At 36.9% G+C, this 16417-nt stretch overlaps 1 protein-coding gene and 1 pseudogene across 3 annotated transcripts in view; both read left to right on the forward strand.

The window, feature by feature from the left end:
* The window catches only part of ZC3H12B (zinc finger CCCH-type containing 12B), a 349800-nt gene that overhangs the window by 186992 nt on the left and 146391 nt on the right, over positions 1-16417 (forward strand). The gene's annotated exons all lie outside the window — the stretch shown is intronic.
* LOC107534898 (tRNA wybutosine-synthesizing protein 3 homolog pseudogene) lies at positions 5150-5890 on the forward strand (annotated as a pseudogene).

The following is a 16417-nucleotide window of genomic DNA, read 5'->3' on the forward strand; positions in this document are numbered from 1 at the left end:
TAGTGCTGACACTATATAAATAATATGGAGGTTCCTCAAAAAATTAAAAATAATGCTAACATATGACAACAATTTCACTTCTGGATAGTTATCCTAATAAACACAAAACACAAATTTGATAAGATATATGCATCCCTATACTCATTACTGCACTACTTGCAATAGCCAAGGTATAGAAACAACCTAAGTATCAATAGATGAATTGATAAAAAAGAATTGATATATACAGGGTGTTCCAAAAAAGGTATACAAACTTTGAAGAATTATTAATTCCATGAGTTTAGATATGAAAAGAAATAAACATCAATTGAGCTATTGACTGTTGAAGTGTGTATATATATTTTTGGGACACCCTGTATATACAATGGAATATTACTCCACCTTACAAAAGAATGAAATCTTGTGACAAAATGAGTGGGCCTAGAGGGTACTATACTGACTGAAATAAGTCAGACAAAAAAAGATAATTACCATATATTTAGCTTATAACTGTAATCTAAAAAACAAAGTAAACAAACACAAAACAAGCCACAGTAAAGGATAAATGGATGGTTGCCAAATAAGGGAGGGATATGAAGGGATGTGTGAAATAGGGAAAGGAATTATGATATACAAATTGCCAATTACACAAAGATGAGAGTATAAAGTGCAGCATAGGGAACAGTCAACAATATTTTAATAACTATGTATGGTGTAAGATGGGTATTAGGCGTATCAGGGTAATCACTTTGTAAATTATATAAATTTCTAATCACTATGTTGTACACCTGAAACTAACATAATGTTGTGGAGAGATTCTAAAATGGCAGTGGATTAGGTGACAGCTACACTGACATGCTCTCAGAAACAAACTGGAATTACAACTAAAATATAGAAAAGCCATCTTGAATAATGAAATGAACACTACCTGGAAAGCACCCTCAAAACCAAGGACCTAAAGAGGAGACCACACAGGGGCTGGTATGAAGTGTGGAGGCATGAGAGGGTGGGCTGGGTCCCACAAGCAGCAGCTGAAGTTCCTGAGGGATATCTCAGCTGTGGGGGGTTCCCACTGAGAACTCTCAGATCTAAACCACAAGCTGGGATCCCCAGCCCAGAACACCAGAACTGAGAAAGGTGCCCACAAAACATCTGGCTATGAAAAGCAATGGCTTTCTGTCTGCCAGGGAGAGAAGGCTGGAAATGCAGGCACCTTCTTAAAGGGCCAACACACAAAATTTGGTGTGCAGCCAATCACCTTGGGTTCCCTTAGAGGGAGGGCAGAGTGGACTAGAGCTGTGTGAGCAGAATCCAGAGGTGTTGGCAGCTATCAGGATTCCTGTGCTGAGCCATTCCCCCAATAGCAGAAGGCATCTTTCATATACAGACATTTACAGTCAAAGCAGCTTTTGCCTGGGGGGAAGAAATTGCCCAACCCTGCTGGAAAACCTCTCACCTGACGCTGTGGGGTTTCTATAACCTGAGGCTCACTGAGAGACTGAAGCAGCCTCTGGGTGCTTTGAGTCTTTGCCTAATATGCCTCCTGACCTAGGGCTTGGAAAAGAAGACCTTAGTAGGCATCTTGGTCCTTTCCAAATGCATCCAGAACCAACAGAGTTAACCACAAGCTATGAAGTGTGAAAAACTTCAAACAGGGTACTCAAGGACATTCACAAACAGTGTCTGACATTGGTCTGCACCAGAGACCATCCAAAAGACTGGGAGTCCTAGCAGATCTACCTAATACATAGAAAAAAATTCAAAGAGGCAGCCAAAATGGAGAGACACAAAACAAGAACCAAATGAAAGAACAAGGGAATTCTCCAGAAGAGCTAAAGAAAATGGAGATAAGCAATCTATCAGATATAGAGTTGAAAATACTGATCATAAGGATGTTCAACAGCATGAGAAAAAATACAGAAACTATGAAGGAAATTAAGAATGACATAGTAGAAATAAAAAATACATTGGAAGAAATAAACAGCAAATTATGGGGAAGCTGATAGGATCAGCGAATTAGAAGACAGGGAGGGTAGAAAAAAATCAGTCAGAGAACCAGAAAGGAAAAACAATTAAAAAACAGGAGGACAGTTTAAGGGATCTGTGGGACAGTAGGAGATATAACAATATTCGCATTATAGGAGTGCCAGAAGATCTTGAAAGTAAGTGAAGGTAGGGTAACCTGTTGGAAGAAATAATGGCAGAAAAGTTTCCTAACCTGGTGAAGGAAAAAGTCACACAAGTTCAGGAGCCACAGAGAGTCCCAAGCAAGAAGAAACAAAAGAGGCACATGCCCAGACACATCATAATGAAAATGCCAAAAAATTAGACAAAGAGGGAATCTTAAAAACATCAAGGGAAAAGCAAATTGTTACCTACAAAGGAGCTCCCATAAGGCTGTCAGCTGATTTCTCATCAGAAACTCATGCCAGAAGGAAATGGCATGAAGTATTCAAGGTAATGCAAAACAAAGATCTGAACCCAAGACTACTCTATCCAGCAAGACCATCATTCAAGATAGATAGTGAAATAAAGAGCTTCTCAGACCAAAAAAAAAAAAAAAAAAAAAGCTAAAGGAGTTTATCATCACCAAACCAGCATTGTAAGAAATGTTAAAGGGACTGCTGTAATAAGTTGAAATAGAGAGAGAGAGAAACAGGCATAAAGAAATAAAATGGCAACAGACAAGTACCTATCAATAATGACCTTAAGTATAAATAGGTTAAATGTCCCAATCAAAACGTAGGGTAGCTGAATGGATAAGAAAACATGACTGAAATATATGTTGTATTCAAGAGTCCTACCTCAGAACAAAAGACACACACAGGCTGAAAAAATAAAAAAATAAAAAACTTCTAGAGGACTTTAAAGGAGAGATTAACAACAATACAGTCACAGTAAAGACTTTAATGCCCCACTGACTTTACTGGATAGATATTTCTGACAAAAAATCAAGGAAACAGTGACTCTAAATGACACACTAGATCAGATGGATTTAATTGACATTTACAGAACATTTCGCCCCAAAGCTGCAGAATATACATTTTCCTCAAGTGCACATGGGACATTATCAAAGATAGACCACATGTTAGAACACAAAACAAGTCTCTACAAGTTCAAGAAGACTGAAATCATATTAAGCATCATCTCGGATATTTACACCATGGAATACTATGCAGCTGTAAAAATGAAGGATCCCTTACCTTTTGAGACCGCATGGTGGGACCCAGAAAGTATTATGCTAAGCAAAATAAGCCAGTCAGAGGAAGACAAGTATAACATGATCTTACTCATATAAGGAATCTAATGAACAAAATAAACTGATGAACATAATCTATCCAGTCACATAAAAGCATGGAACAGACTGACAGATCTCAGAGGGAAGGTAGGGATGGGGGATGGGAGAGAGTGAATAAGAACTTATATGCATATATGCATAACCCATGGACACAGAAAATAGTGTGGTGAAGCCTGGATGTGGGGGGTGTAAAGGATCGATGGGGGAAAAAGTGGACATTTGGAATACTTTCAGCAATAAAGATAAATTTTAAAATAATAATAATATAATATTGTATGTCAACTGAAAATGAAAAATATAAAAAGAGATATACTGAACTTGAAGTAAACAATTTAAAAAATGGAATCAGGGAAAAAAGTACCATTTTTTAAGTCATATAAACCTTAGTTCATGTTCCAGCTTTTACTAACTGTATAACTTTGGGAAGCAGTCAACTCTACAAAACTTTGCTTCTCTCATCTTTAAAAAGGGATATTTTTTTCTTTTTTTCCCTTGCCCAAGGTGATATATGAGAACAAAATATTGCTACGAGAAATGCCCAAGATTTTACTGCCTACGTTTTCTTCTAAGATTTTTATGGTTTTGAGTATAACATTTAAATCTAATCTTTTTTTTTTTTATTCTTGTATATATTGTAAGAAGGTGGTCTAGTTTGATTTTTTTTGCACATATCTGTCCAAAAATATTTTGCACTGCAAAGGTAACCATCAGCAAAATGAAGACAACCCAATAAATGGGAGAACACAGTCACTGATACATCTCGTAAAGACTGAATATTCAAAATTTATAAGAAACATAAAACTCAACACCAAAAAAAAAAAATCCAATTCAGAAATGGCCAAAGGACCTGAATAAACACTTCTCCAAAAAGGAGAGATGGCCAATAGACATATGAAAAGATGCTCCATGTCACTAATCATCAGAGAAATGCAAATTAAAGCCACAATGAGATATCACATCATACATGTCAGAATGGCTATCATCAATAAATGAACAAACAACAAGTGCTGGTGAGGAGGTGGAGAAAAGGAACCCTAGTACACTGCTGGTGGGAATACAGACTGATGCAGCCACTATGGAAAACAGTATGGAGTTTCCTCAAAAAATTAAAAATGGAGCTGCCATTTGACCCAGTGATTCCACTTCTAGGAATATTTCCTAAAAAACTGGAAACAGCAATCAGGAAAAATATATCCACTCCTTTGTTCATAGCAATGTTATTTACAATAGCTAAGATCTGGAAACAGCCCAGGTGCCCATCAGTAGATAAGTAGATAAAAACAAAGCTGTGGTACATTTACACAATTGTATACTACTCTGCCATAGAAAAGAAGTAAATCTTACCTTTTGCAACAGCATGGATGGACCTGGAGAATATTATGCTAAGTGAAATCAGCCAGTAAGAGAAATACAAGTACCATATGATATCACTTATATGTGGACTCTAATGAACAAATTAAACTAACAAAGTTGAGCCAGACTCATGGATACAGAGAACATATTGACAGCTGTTAGAGGGGAGGATGTGGGGGGCTGGGTGAGAAAGGTGAGGGGATTAAGCAAAGAAAAACAGAAAAACTCATAAACACAGACAACAAACAGTATAGTGATTGCCAGAGGGAAAGGAGTGTGAGGGTAAATGAGTGTAAAGTGGGGTTAAATGGTGATTGAATGAAACTTGACTTGAAGTGGTAAACACACAATACAATATACAGATGTATTGCAGAATTGTATATATGAAACCTACATAATTTTATCAACCAACATCACCCCAATAAATTCAATTAAAAAACAATAAAATAGGCTCCAATATGGCTGCCCCCAGGGGAGGCGAAGGCTAAGGTAAACTGCAGAACCCAAATCCCTCCTCGCATGGATCACAGCGCGGAGTTCAGAGATGGAAGGAGCAGAGTCTGAACAAGGTGGACCTCAGCCGGAAGGGCAGCGTGGACAAGGGTGTGGCTGAGCTTGTGCAGCTCCTGAATGCGCCAGAGCAGTATTTTACCACCAGCTCCTGCGCTGGCCGCATCCTCCTTCTGGATGGAAGTATAAATGGCTTTGAGGTTCAGAAACAAAACTGTTGCTGGCTGTTAGTTACACACAATCCTTGTGTGAAAGATGATGTGATTGTAGCCCTGAAAAAAGCAAATGGAGATGCCGTTTTGAAATTTGAACCCCTTGTTCTTCATGTGCAGTGTCGACAGTTGCAGGATGCACAGCTTCTGCATTCAGTGGCGATAGATTCTGGTTTCAGGAACTCTGGCATAACAGTGGGAAAGAGAGGAAAGACTATGTTGGCTGTCCGGAGCACACATGGCTTGGAAGTTCCATTAAGCCATAAGGGAAAACTGAAGGTTTTACAGCTGCCTACAATGTGCTTTGGAAAGGGAACCCAAACAGAAAATCATCGTGAAAAATAATTCATACTCTCATAAGAAAAAAAGAAGCCGAGAAAAAGCAAGTGGCAAATGTGTTACTGAAGAAAATGATAAAAAACTTGAAAGTGATGATGATCCAGGAATCAATGTTACTCTCTTCCCTGAAGATTACTAAGATTTGGTTCTAAAGTGTCTTTGGTAGAATATGTTTCTAATAATTATTGTAAAGCTGCTCTTTATAAGAGTATTTTAGTTCATTGAGTGTATCAGACATTAAGAAAAGCAAGGTTTAATTTTTTTTTTAATTTTTAAATTTTATTTTTGTTTAAAGTGTTACAGATGTCCCTTTTTCTCCCCAATGACCCGTATTTTAGAGACACCCATCTTATAAACATAGATGCCTTTTTGAAATAGCTGTGTATGATGTTTGCTCATTAAGTACCATCTTTTAAATCACAGAAATTCATTACAAAAACAAAATTACAATTTTTAATGCATCTCTTTTTTTAAGTTTTAATTTCTACTTCTGCAAAACAGAACTATCATACCCTTTCAAGAGAAACTGAACTTTAGGAATACTTGAATAAAAGTCATAGCAACATTTTACTTAGGTTTAACTTTGAAATCTTCTGCCTTAACAGTATACTTCAGAGTTTGCCTGCTGCCATGGAGTCCAATAACAAGATTTTCCCTCTCTTTTGACCTTGTGAATAAAACGACTGATACCCTTTTTGTTCAGAACAAAATAATCTAAACCGTTTTTCCCCTTTATTTCTCACAAACCAGTCTCCATAAAACAGTGAGCATGATTTTTCACTAAGCCTGTTCAGAAATGATAACTTAAGACGCAATTTTTTAAAATTCAACCTAATTGTTAAAAGCATTACAGATGTCCCCTTTTCTCCCCCCATTGAGCCCCTCCACCACACACCCGCCCCATCATCAGGCGCTCCCCACACCATTGTCAAGACACAGGCACCTTAATGGAGCAAGTGTGCTGTGGAAAATTGCCAGGAATCAGAAGCCTTGAGTTTGAGTTCTGACTACTGCATAGAAGTTGGAGGTCCTTGAGCAAATCGCTTCATTTCCTAGGGCTTCCATTTCTTCTATACAATAGTTATTGTAATACCTGGAGTCGAGGAACCTTGATTTTTTTAAACAACTCATCCAAGTGATTCTGATAAAATTAGACTAGTACTTTTTAGAATCCACTGGTAACAGACTTAATCCTGAAGGCACTGAAGAGGAATTAAAGATTTTTTAGTAAAAAAAAGTAACATGACTAGATGTTGCAGCATACCTATGCCACGTACTGTGTGCATTCACATTATAGAAGGCTAAGCAGGGGCTTCCAGAATATTAATTAGTTAAGTCACTGTCCTTATTCTTTGGTCTAAGGCAGCTGCTAGGAGGAGTGGCAACCGGTACAGCTGTGTAAGTTGAACTCTGCACAACTCCAGGAGGGGACATTCTCCACATATGACAATATGAATGACACCCATGAACTTGTGCAGTGCACATTCCTATACACTAACATATACAGCAGTCCTGCCAGAAGGAAATTTGGCCAGGAAAGAAATCTTACAGTCGTAGAATATCTGGAACATTTCTTCTAATTTAATGAATAGACTATGGAAAACCTGCAACGCAGGTAGATCGAAAGAGGAGAGAAATAATTTAAAAATAAGTCCTACATACATAGGAACTGTAGGAAAAGCATTGGGGTGGGGTTGAGGAATGACTATGCATTGCGCTGTTTAGAAATATCTCTAATGGCTCAAATGCACTGACACTTCACTCATTTAAACTGATCCCTGAGGGACCTATGTATTCCAAAGTTCTATACCCTGAGCATATGCATGAGAATCTGGAGGAGAGGAGCTGCCTCCTAATTCCTTTATTTATATGTTCAAGCCACATGCCTGATAAAAAATATTAAAAACTTCAAGTGGGCAATTTAGTAATAATATGTAAGATCACTTATTGAGAAATACTGAGTGGTTTATTTTCATTGTTGTTGATCTCCCCAAAATAAGAGAATTTTTTTTCTTCCCCTAGGACAAAGGCAAGTATTTTTATTCCTAAGGCCTGGATTCTCCATTTCTCCACATCACCTATGAGTTAACTATACTTGAGTTTAACAATGCAAGAGTTAGGGGCACCAACCCCTTGCACAGTTGAAAATTTGAATATAACTTCTGACTTCCCCAAAACTTAAATGCTAATAGTCTACGGTTGACTGGAAACCTTACCAATAAATAGTAGATTAACACATATTTTTTATGCTATATGTATTATATACTGTATTCTTATAATAAAGTAAGCTAGAGAAAAGAAAAATAAAATAAAATTAAAATAAAATAAAATAAAATATAAAATCGGAATAATATTTTTTCTCATAAAGCGTTTGTAAAAATACATAAAATATTATGAATAAGGGTCTTTTGGACAGTGGTTGGCAGATAATTATCACTTGATAAATAGAGTTTTATTAGCTATTGTCATTGACCAACTCACAGGCTAACAGAAGTAACAGGCACATATATAATTATAACACACTGTAATTAAAGTTGTGTTAGAGACATTTTCAAAAACTACTATGGGACTGAAAAGAAGGGATGCATAATTGTGATTAGCAGGGATAGTGAAAGTATCATAGATAAAGTACATATTCACTGGGATTAAAGGATGAATGGGCAGACAAAATGCATTCTAGGTATAGAAAACAGTATGAAAAAATATCTCAATTTCTAAAAATTCATGGCTGTACCAGGGAAATTCAGAAGAAAGTCCCAAGGATTTGAAGTCCTCTATAAAGTCAAAGAATAATTGTAGTGAGATAACTAGAAAAATTGGAGGTTACTGTCTAAAAGTAGAATAATAGATATTAATATTGGGATATTAAGATTTTTGTTACTGCCCGGCCGGGCGTGGCTCAGCGGTTGAGCGTCGACCTGGGATCCAGGAGATCGGGGTTCAATTCCCGGTCAGGGCACATGCCCTGGTTGAGGGGTCGATCAATGACTCTCTCATCATTGATGTTTCTGTCTCTCTCTCTCCCTCTCCTTCCCTCTCTCTCTGAAATCAATAAAGATACATTAAAAAAAAAAAAAAAAAAAAAAAAGATTTTTGTTACATAGCCAACCATAGTGATAGTAAGTTCTGGGATAAGCACCTGAAAGAGGGTGTTAAATGGAAATGAAGACAAGTGCATACAATTCACTAATAATACATTTTTAAGTTAAATTTTTATTTTGGTTACTTTGTATTTGTCATTTCTTAAAATTTCTGAGCAATAATTCTGTTCAATTTGATATTTTCTTATTTTTCTGTGTATAAATTTGACCTACACAGAATTGATCCATATCTAATTTCAACAACAGAAGGAAAATGGGAGACATAAAGAACAAAAAAGTTTAACTAGTCAGTAGTATTTATTGAACATATTACAATTTATCAAATATGATTATATTCAAGAATTATTACTATTTCCATTTGACAGATAAGGAAACTGAAGCCCAGAGAAGTAACTTGTTGGAGGTCATACCACCTTGCAGAAAACATGTACCCACCATTTCTGAATCAAAATTCCTGTGTACCTTCCACTAGAACAGTACTGCTGTTAAAAGTAGTTCTGATAAATTTAGGATCATTGATATGTGTATAAATAATGTCCTATTCACTTCTATTTGTCGATACACACAAATTAATAGATCCATAGAATGTACAAATTGGATAGAAAAGACCATCTAGGCTATGGAGGGGAAACTGAAACTTAGGAGGAAGTGATTTGCCTAAGGTCACATGAAAAGAAAGTGACAGGAGGAGAATTCAGAACTACAAGTTTCTTCTCTTATGCTACTAGATCAGCCTCAGGCAAAACCTTTCCTAGGCATAATAGTTATGATCAGTAACAAATATTCAGTGCCATGTACTGTGCATTTTATGTACATATGTAATTTTATCCTTTGATGTAGGTAGTATTACCTACTTCTCCTCACAGAGATACAGAGAAAACATGCTCAGAGAAGTTAGTTAAGTTGCACAATAATAAAAGTGAGTAGGTAGGAAATCAAGATTTTAACCTGAGCAGCATGAACTCCAAATTCAGAAAGCAGTGAGGTAATGTAAATATGTAATACAGGATGTTCTAAGAAAATAAGGAATTAAGGGGAACTGGAGAGTACATGGCTCACCTAAAAATATTGAAATCAATTCTTATGTCAGTGGACTGGTCACACACAATTAATCAGTGGGCCATATCAAGCTTACTGGCAACCAGTTGACAGCCCTTGCTACTACCTCTCAGGTGTGTGGGAATTTTAGTGAAAATTGGATGTCTGACTGTGGTAACTATCACTGTCTTAGTGGCAACATTTCCTAAGCATAGCAAAAGGTAGTAAATATTTCATAATTTATTAAAATAAGTGTATAGATCATGTATAAGATTGCCAATTTTTCACATACTGTAGCTACACTCTTACCACTAGGAGTGTTTCTTACTTCTATAAAATATTAATTAATTTAAATTATTTTCTATGTCTAGGGTATTACACAAAAACATCTTTTGTTGTTATCATTGTTAGTTAGTTTAAACCTAATAGAAAAAGTGAAAAATGACTCACATGCTGCTTCAAGTCATGACAAAGTAACTAGAGCTGAACTTGCTTTGCTGCCATAAAAAAATTAAAATAAATATAAAACAAGAAAATCAGGGAAAGGGTAAGTAAAAACTGTTTCAGACACTGGACAACAGACAGCACAAGATTGTGTCCTGAGAGAACGTATATGAATCAGTTGAGCCAAATATTCACCTCAACATTCTTATGGAAGCACTTTCTTGACTGTGCCACATGGAGAGGTAACCCAACCAGAGTGCAATGGTCTCTCTGAGTTCAGTAGTCAGAGATCAGAGCTTGGGGAACCTGGGATGACTGAAATTTGTGGAGCATAGTACTAAAGTGGAGGTAAATTCAGGAAGAAAAAGCTCCAGAAAATGGCTGGAAGTTCCTCTTGAGTTTTTGGCTGAATATAAGCTGCACATGTGGAGACTGAAATTTGGCCATGCCCAGTAAAGAAAACTACGAAGAGATGTAATATGACAGAGCTCACACAGAGCTCTGAGAAATTCCAATTAGCATGAGCAGAAATATCCTTGTTACATGCTCAGATATTCAATAGAATAGAGACCTCATAAAAGTCAAATTCTAATAATAGTCCCAAATTAGATCTAGAATAAAGGTTGCTCAGAACCTGTCCTAACAAAGCTCAAAAACAATCCTAGAAGAACTAACATTACCAAAAATAGAAAATTATATAAATCCAGGGCTCTGTCCTTCCACAAAAGCAACTAATATGCTGACCAAAAATGCTAGAATCAACTTTGGTTGAACTCTAGCATTTAGTCAAAAACTTACAATAGCCAGGAGGAGGCTTATTGAAGAAACAATCTGTTGCTTTGCAGTAAAAGTGTTCTGTGGCATGTTAACATTGTTGACTACTATACCCCACACCTCAGATCAATGGTAGCCATGAGGACAACAACCCACACTCTTAATGCAAGTTATCAGTTCTTGAGGGAGTATGACAGACTATCCACAAAGAATTGTGTTTGGAGGTTTGATTTCTATAGTTGCTCCATGAAGCACCAGCACAAGGGCTTGTATCTCTTTCAATCATCTCAAACATTTTTGAGGGCCATGGTGACTTCAAAGGCAACATTTTCAAAAAAAGCATTTGAAGACACAATTGTTGTTTGCAGCAATCTTGATTAAGTGTCAGGACAAGTGTCAACATAAGAAACATTTAAACCTGTAGAAAATGTTTGTGAATTTATTTGAGCCAAAATGACAATTGCCAGGAATCAAAATCTCAAAAGATTGAGAAAATGCTCCAGAAAATGACAGTTTTACATCTTATTTTATACATTACAATAAAAATAGAAGATATAAGTGGGTTTCATGATATTCTTTGGTGACAGATTAGAGAGGCAGGAGAAAGAAAAGTGGATGGAGGGGTGGGAACCTCTGGATTAGGATAAAAAGTAAAATGATAGACACATGCCTCTTTTACATAGGTGAGTACAGGATAGTTAATAGTAAACAACTCAACAACAATAACAATGAGGGGATTCCCAGTCTTTGCCCTGGTGCATAGGTTGTGCCCTGAGGGGTCTAGAAAAGGGAAAGTTACCTTGACATTCCAAATCATGTTATCATAGATGCAAAAAGACAATAGACAGGCCCATTTAAGATAAAAGTTGACCTTAGGGAAAATTCTAGCCTAGGACATGACCACCATAAACTGCTTTTTGTTAAAAAAATTAATTTTAGACCATCCTTTATGGCTATTTTAAGTCTCTGAGTTTGTAAGTTTGCCATGCAGGCCTCCCTTGAGCTTGTCAGGTTTAGTATGTGGCCCCTTTTCATCTACACAAGCAACAGACAGATTGAAAGGCCTGAGAAAGAAGAGGTTGTGAAAATGTTGTAGGTGGCAGGAACAGCACCAGATGTTAGACTATTGAGGTCAGATAGGGCCTGGGTTCAGCAACCTTTCTACTTGAGTTCTGACTAGGAAAGAATTCAGAGCCAAGACTCAAAACTATAAGAGAACATTTATTTATAAAATCACAGAGGTAGAGGAAGCAATTCACAGAAGAAATGAGTTTAAGAACAAGTTAGAGAGGCAAAGGAAAGGGGATGAAAGGCCACCTTACAAATATCCTTTGCCAGGCACCCAGGACTTTCTGCTCTGGTGACCTTCTGTACTCAGGGGATCATCCTTGCTCTGCTCTTGTCTGTTTAACTGCCTATTACAAAAGGAGATATATGTGGGGAATAAGCACTTTAAAAAGCTTCCTGGAAAATCAAGAAGGCCATGTGCATGCTCATAAAATGCTTGAGAAGACCCTAAGCTTTCACATCATGTAAACGGCCTGACAATGCATTGAAGAAGTGCCTTAATAGAAAGACAAAATGTGAAAACAAGAAGAGTAATTTTTTTCTATTTTTCTGGCTACAACTTTTTAAGAAAACTGAATCACAACACTAACTGATCACTAAGATAACAAAACCCAGACTTCACTAGCCAATGTGTGTTGACATAAGAACACCAAAACATGTAGAAATTTTTATAAGATTTTATTAGAGTTTATTTGATCCAAAAAGAAAACACACCTGGAGAATTAGCAGCAGAGAGGATTCCAGATGGTGGCAGATTGATTGGAAGCTACACTCACAATCTTCCAGGGCCAAACTGGAATTACAACTGAAATATAGAAAAAAACATCCTGAATGAGCAACTGAAGACTAGCTAGAGAGAGCATTCACGACCAAGGAAATAAAGTGGAGACCGCATAAAGGCTGGTAGGAAGTATGGAGGCACAAGTGGGCTGGCCAGGCGCCCACAGGCAGGGATATTTCAGCTATGGAGGGTTCCCACTGAAAATTCTCTGGTCTAAACACCAAGCTGGTAGTCCCAGCCAAGAGCACCAGAAATGAGAAAGGTGCCAACATAACAGCTGGCTGTGAAAAGCAGTGGGATTTCTTTCTGCCAGAGAGAGAGGGCTGAAAATGCAGGCACCCTCTTAAAGGGCCAGTGTATAAAATATTGTGTACAACCACTTACTTTGGGTTCTGGCAAAGGGAAGGCAGACTGGTCTAGGTATGTGTGAGGAGAATCTAGGGTTGGGTGCTCTGGGGATAGAACTCGGATTCTTGTGCTGAGTCATTCCCTGATACTGCAGGGGACATTATTCTCAGAAAAATCTTTGCCATCCAGGCAGATTTTGCTTCAAGGAGAAGCAATTGTCTCACCCATTGGAAAACAGTTCACCTCACCCTGCAGATTTTACTCCTCACTGTGGTCTAGAGCCTGAAGTTCATTAAGAGACAGAATAACAATCACACTGCACACAGCAACAGATCAATGAATGCTCTGAGTCTTTGCCTCACCTGCTTCTGAACTCGGGCCTAGGAAAATCAGACTTTGGTGTGCATCTTGGTCCTTTCAAAATGTACCCAGCCCAAACAGAGGAAGCCACACTGTGGATTGTTGAAAGCTCAGGGCCAGTCACAAACTATGTATGACATTGGCCTGCACCAGAGACCATCCAAAAGACTGGGAGTCCTAGCAGATTTAATTAATGCATAGAAACAAACCAAAACAGGAAGACAAAATGGGGAGACAAAAAAACAAACAAACACCCAAATGAAAGAATAAGAGAAGGAGAGCTAAATGAAATGGAGGTAAGAAATTTATCAAATATAGAATTCAGAATACAGATTGTAAGGATGCTCAACAGCATAAGAGAAGATATAGAAAATATGAAAAAGCAGCAGTCTGAAATGAAGAATTAGAAAACAGGGTAGAAAACATCACACAATCAGAGAATAAAAAAAGAAAAAACAATTTAAAATCAGAAGAATAGTTTAAGGGAGCTGTGGGACTACATGAAACATAACAATATCTGCATCATAGGAGTAAAAGAAGGAGAAGAAAGTGAGCAAGAGATAGAGAATCTATTTGAAGCAATAATGGCAGAAAACTTTCCTAACCTGGAAAAGGACACTCAAGTTCTCAAGGAACAAATAGTCCCAAGCATGAACAACCCAAAGAGGCTCAAGCCCAGACAAATCATAAGTGAAGTGTGAAAAATTCAAGACAAGGAGAGAATCTTAAAGACAGCAAGAGAAAAACAATTTATAACTTACAAAGGAGATCCCATAAAGCTGTCAGATGATATCTCATCAGAAACTCTATAGGACAGAATGGAATGGCATGAATTATTCAAGGTAATGAAAAGCAAGGATCTGAAACCAAGATACTCTGTCCAACAAAGCTATCATTCAAATTAGATGGTGAAATAAACAACTTTCTAGACAATAAAAGGCTAAAGAAGTTTGTCACCACCAAATGAACATTGTAAGCAATGATAAAGGGACTATTGTAATAGTAAGAAGAAATAGAAACAGAGAAACATAGGCATAAAAAATAAAAATGGCAATAAATAAGTACTTATAAATAATAACTTACTTGTAAGTGGGTTAAATGCTCCAATAAAAATACTTAAGGTAGCAGAATGGATAAGTAAACAAGATTCAAATATATGCTAACTACAAGAGACCCATCTCAGAACAAAAGATACACACATAAGGGGAACCCTAGTACACTGCTGGTGGGAATGCAGACTGGTGCAACGACTATGGAAAACAGTATGGAGGTTCCTCAAAAAATTAAAAATGGAGCTGCTTTTGACCCAGTGATTCCACTTCTGGGAATATATGCTAAGAACCCTGAAACACTAATCAGAAAGAATATATGCACCCTTATGTTCATAGCAGTGCAGTTTACAATAGCTAAGATCTGGAAACAGCACAAGTGCCCTTCAGTAGGTGAATGGATAAAAAAGCTGTGGGACATATACACCATGGAATACTCTGCAGCTATAAAGAAGAAGGATCTCGTACCCTTTAGGACAGTATGGATGGACCTGGAGAAAGTTATGCTAAGTGAAACAAGCCAGACAGAGAAATACAAACATCACATGATCTCGCTTATATGTGGAATCTAAACAACTTAATAAACTGATAAACAGAATAGGTTCAATGACATGGAAGCATAGATGAGACTGACGAATGTCAGAAGGATGGAGGAGGGCGGGTGGGTGGAGAGGGAGAGAGTAACCAAAGAATTTATATGCATATATGCACAACACAAGGACACCGACAATGGTGGGGAGAGGGACTGGGGAGCAGGGTGGGGCAGAGTGGAGTGGGTCATTGGGGAGAAAAAGGGACATCTGTAATATTTTAAACAAAAATAAAATAAAAAAAAATAAAAAAATAAAAAAAGATACACACATGATGAGAGTGAAGGGATTAAAAAATATTTTCCATGCAAATGGAAATGAATAAAAAGCTGGAGTAGCAATGCTCATATCTGATCAAATTAACATCAAAATGAAGGCCATAACAAGAGATAAGAAAGGTCACTACATAATACTAAAGAGATAGATCCAACATAAGCATATAACCCTAGTAAACATATGTGCACCCAATATAGGAGCACCTAAATAAAAGTTTATAAACTTCTTAAGGAAGTTTTTAAGGGAGAGCTCAACAGCAATATAATCATAGTAAGGGACTTTAACACCCCACTGACTTTACTGGATAGATACTTCTGACAAAAAAATCAACATGGAAACAGTGATTCTAAATGACATACTAGATCAGGTTAAAGTAACTGATATTTACAGAACATTCCACCCCAAAGCTGCAGAATATACATTTTTCTCAAGTGCACATGGGTAGTTCTCAAAGACAGACCACATGTTAGGACACAAAAAAAGCCTCTACAAGTTGAAAAAGATAGAAATTATATCAAGCATCTTCTCAAATCACAATGGCATAAAATTGGAAATCGACTACACATAAAATACTTAAAAACATTCAAACACATGGTGGCTAAATAGAATGTTATTAAAAAATGAATGGGTTACCAATGAAAATAAGAAATAAATAAAAATACTTCCTGAAACAAATGAAAATCGACACACAACAACCCAATATACATGGGACACAGTCTTGAGAGGCAAGTTAATAGCACTACAGGCATACCTTAAAAAACAAACAAAAACATTTAATAAACTGTGTAACCCTACCACTTCAAGATTTAGAAATAAAACAGCAAGTAAAACCCAGAGTAAGTAGAAGGAAGAAAATAAAGGTCAGAGCAGATAAATTACAAAGATACTAAAAAAAAA

The sequence above is a fragment of the Miniopterus natalensis genome, chromosome X, assembly GCF_054644295.1.
Source record: "Miniopterus natalensis isolate mMinNat1 chromosome X, mMinNat1.hap1, whole genome shotgun sequence".
Taxonomy (NCBI): Eukaryota; Metazoa; Chordata; class Mammalia; order Chiroptera; family Miniopteridae; genus Miniopterus; species Miniopterus natalensis.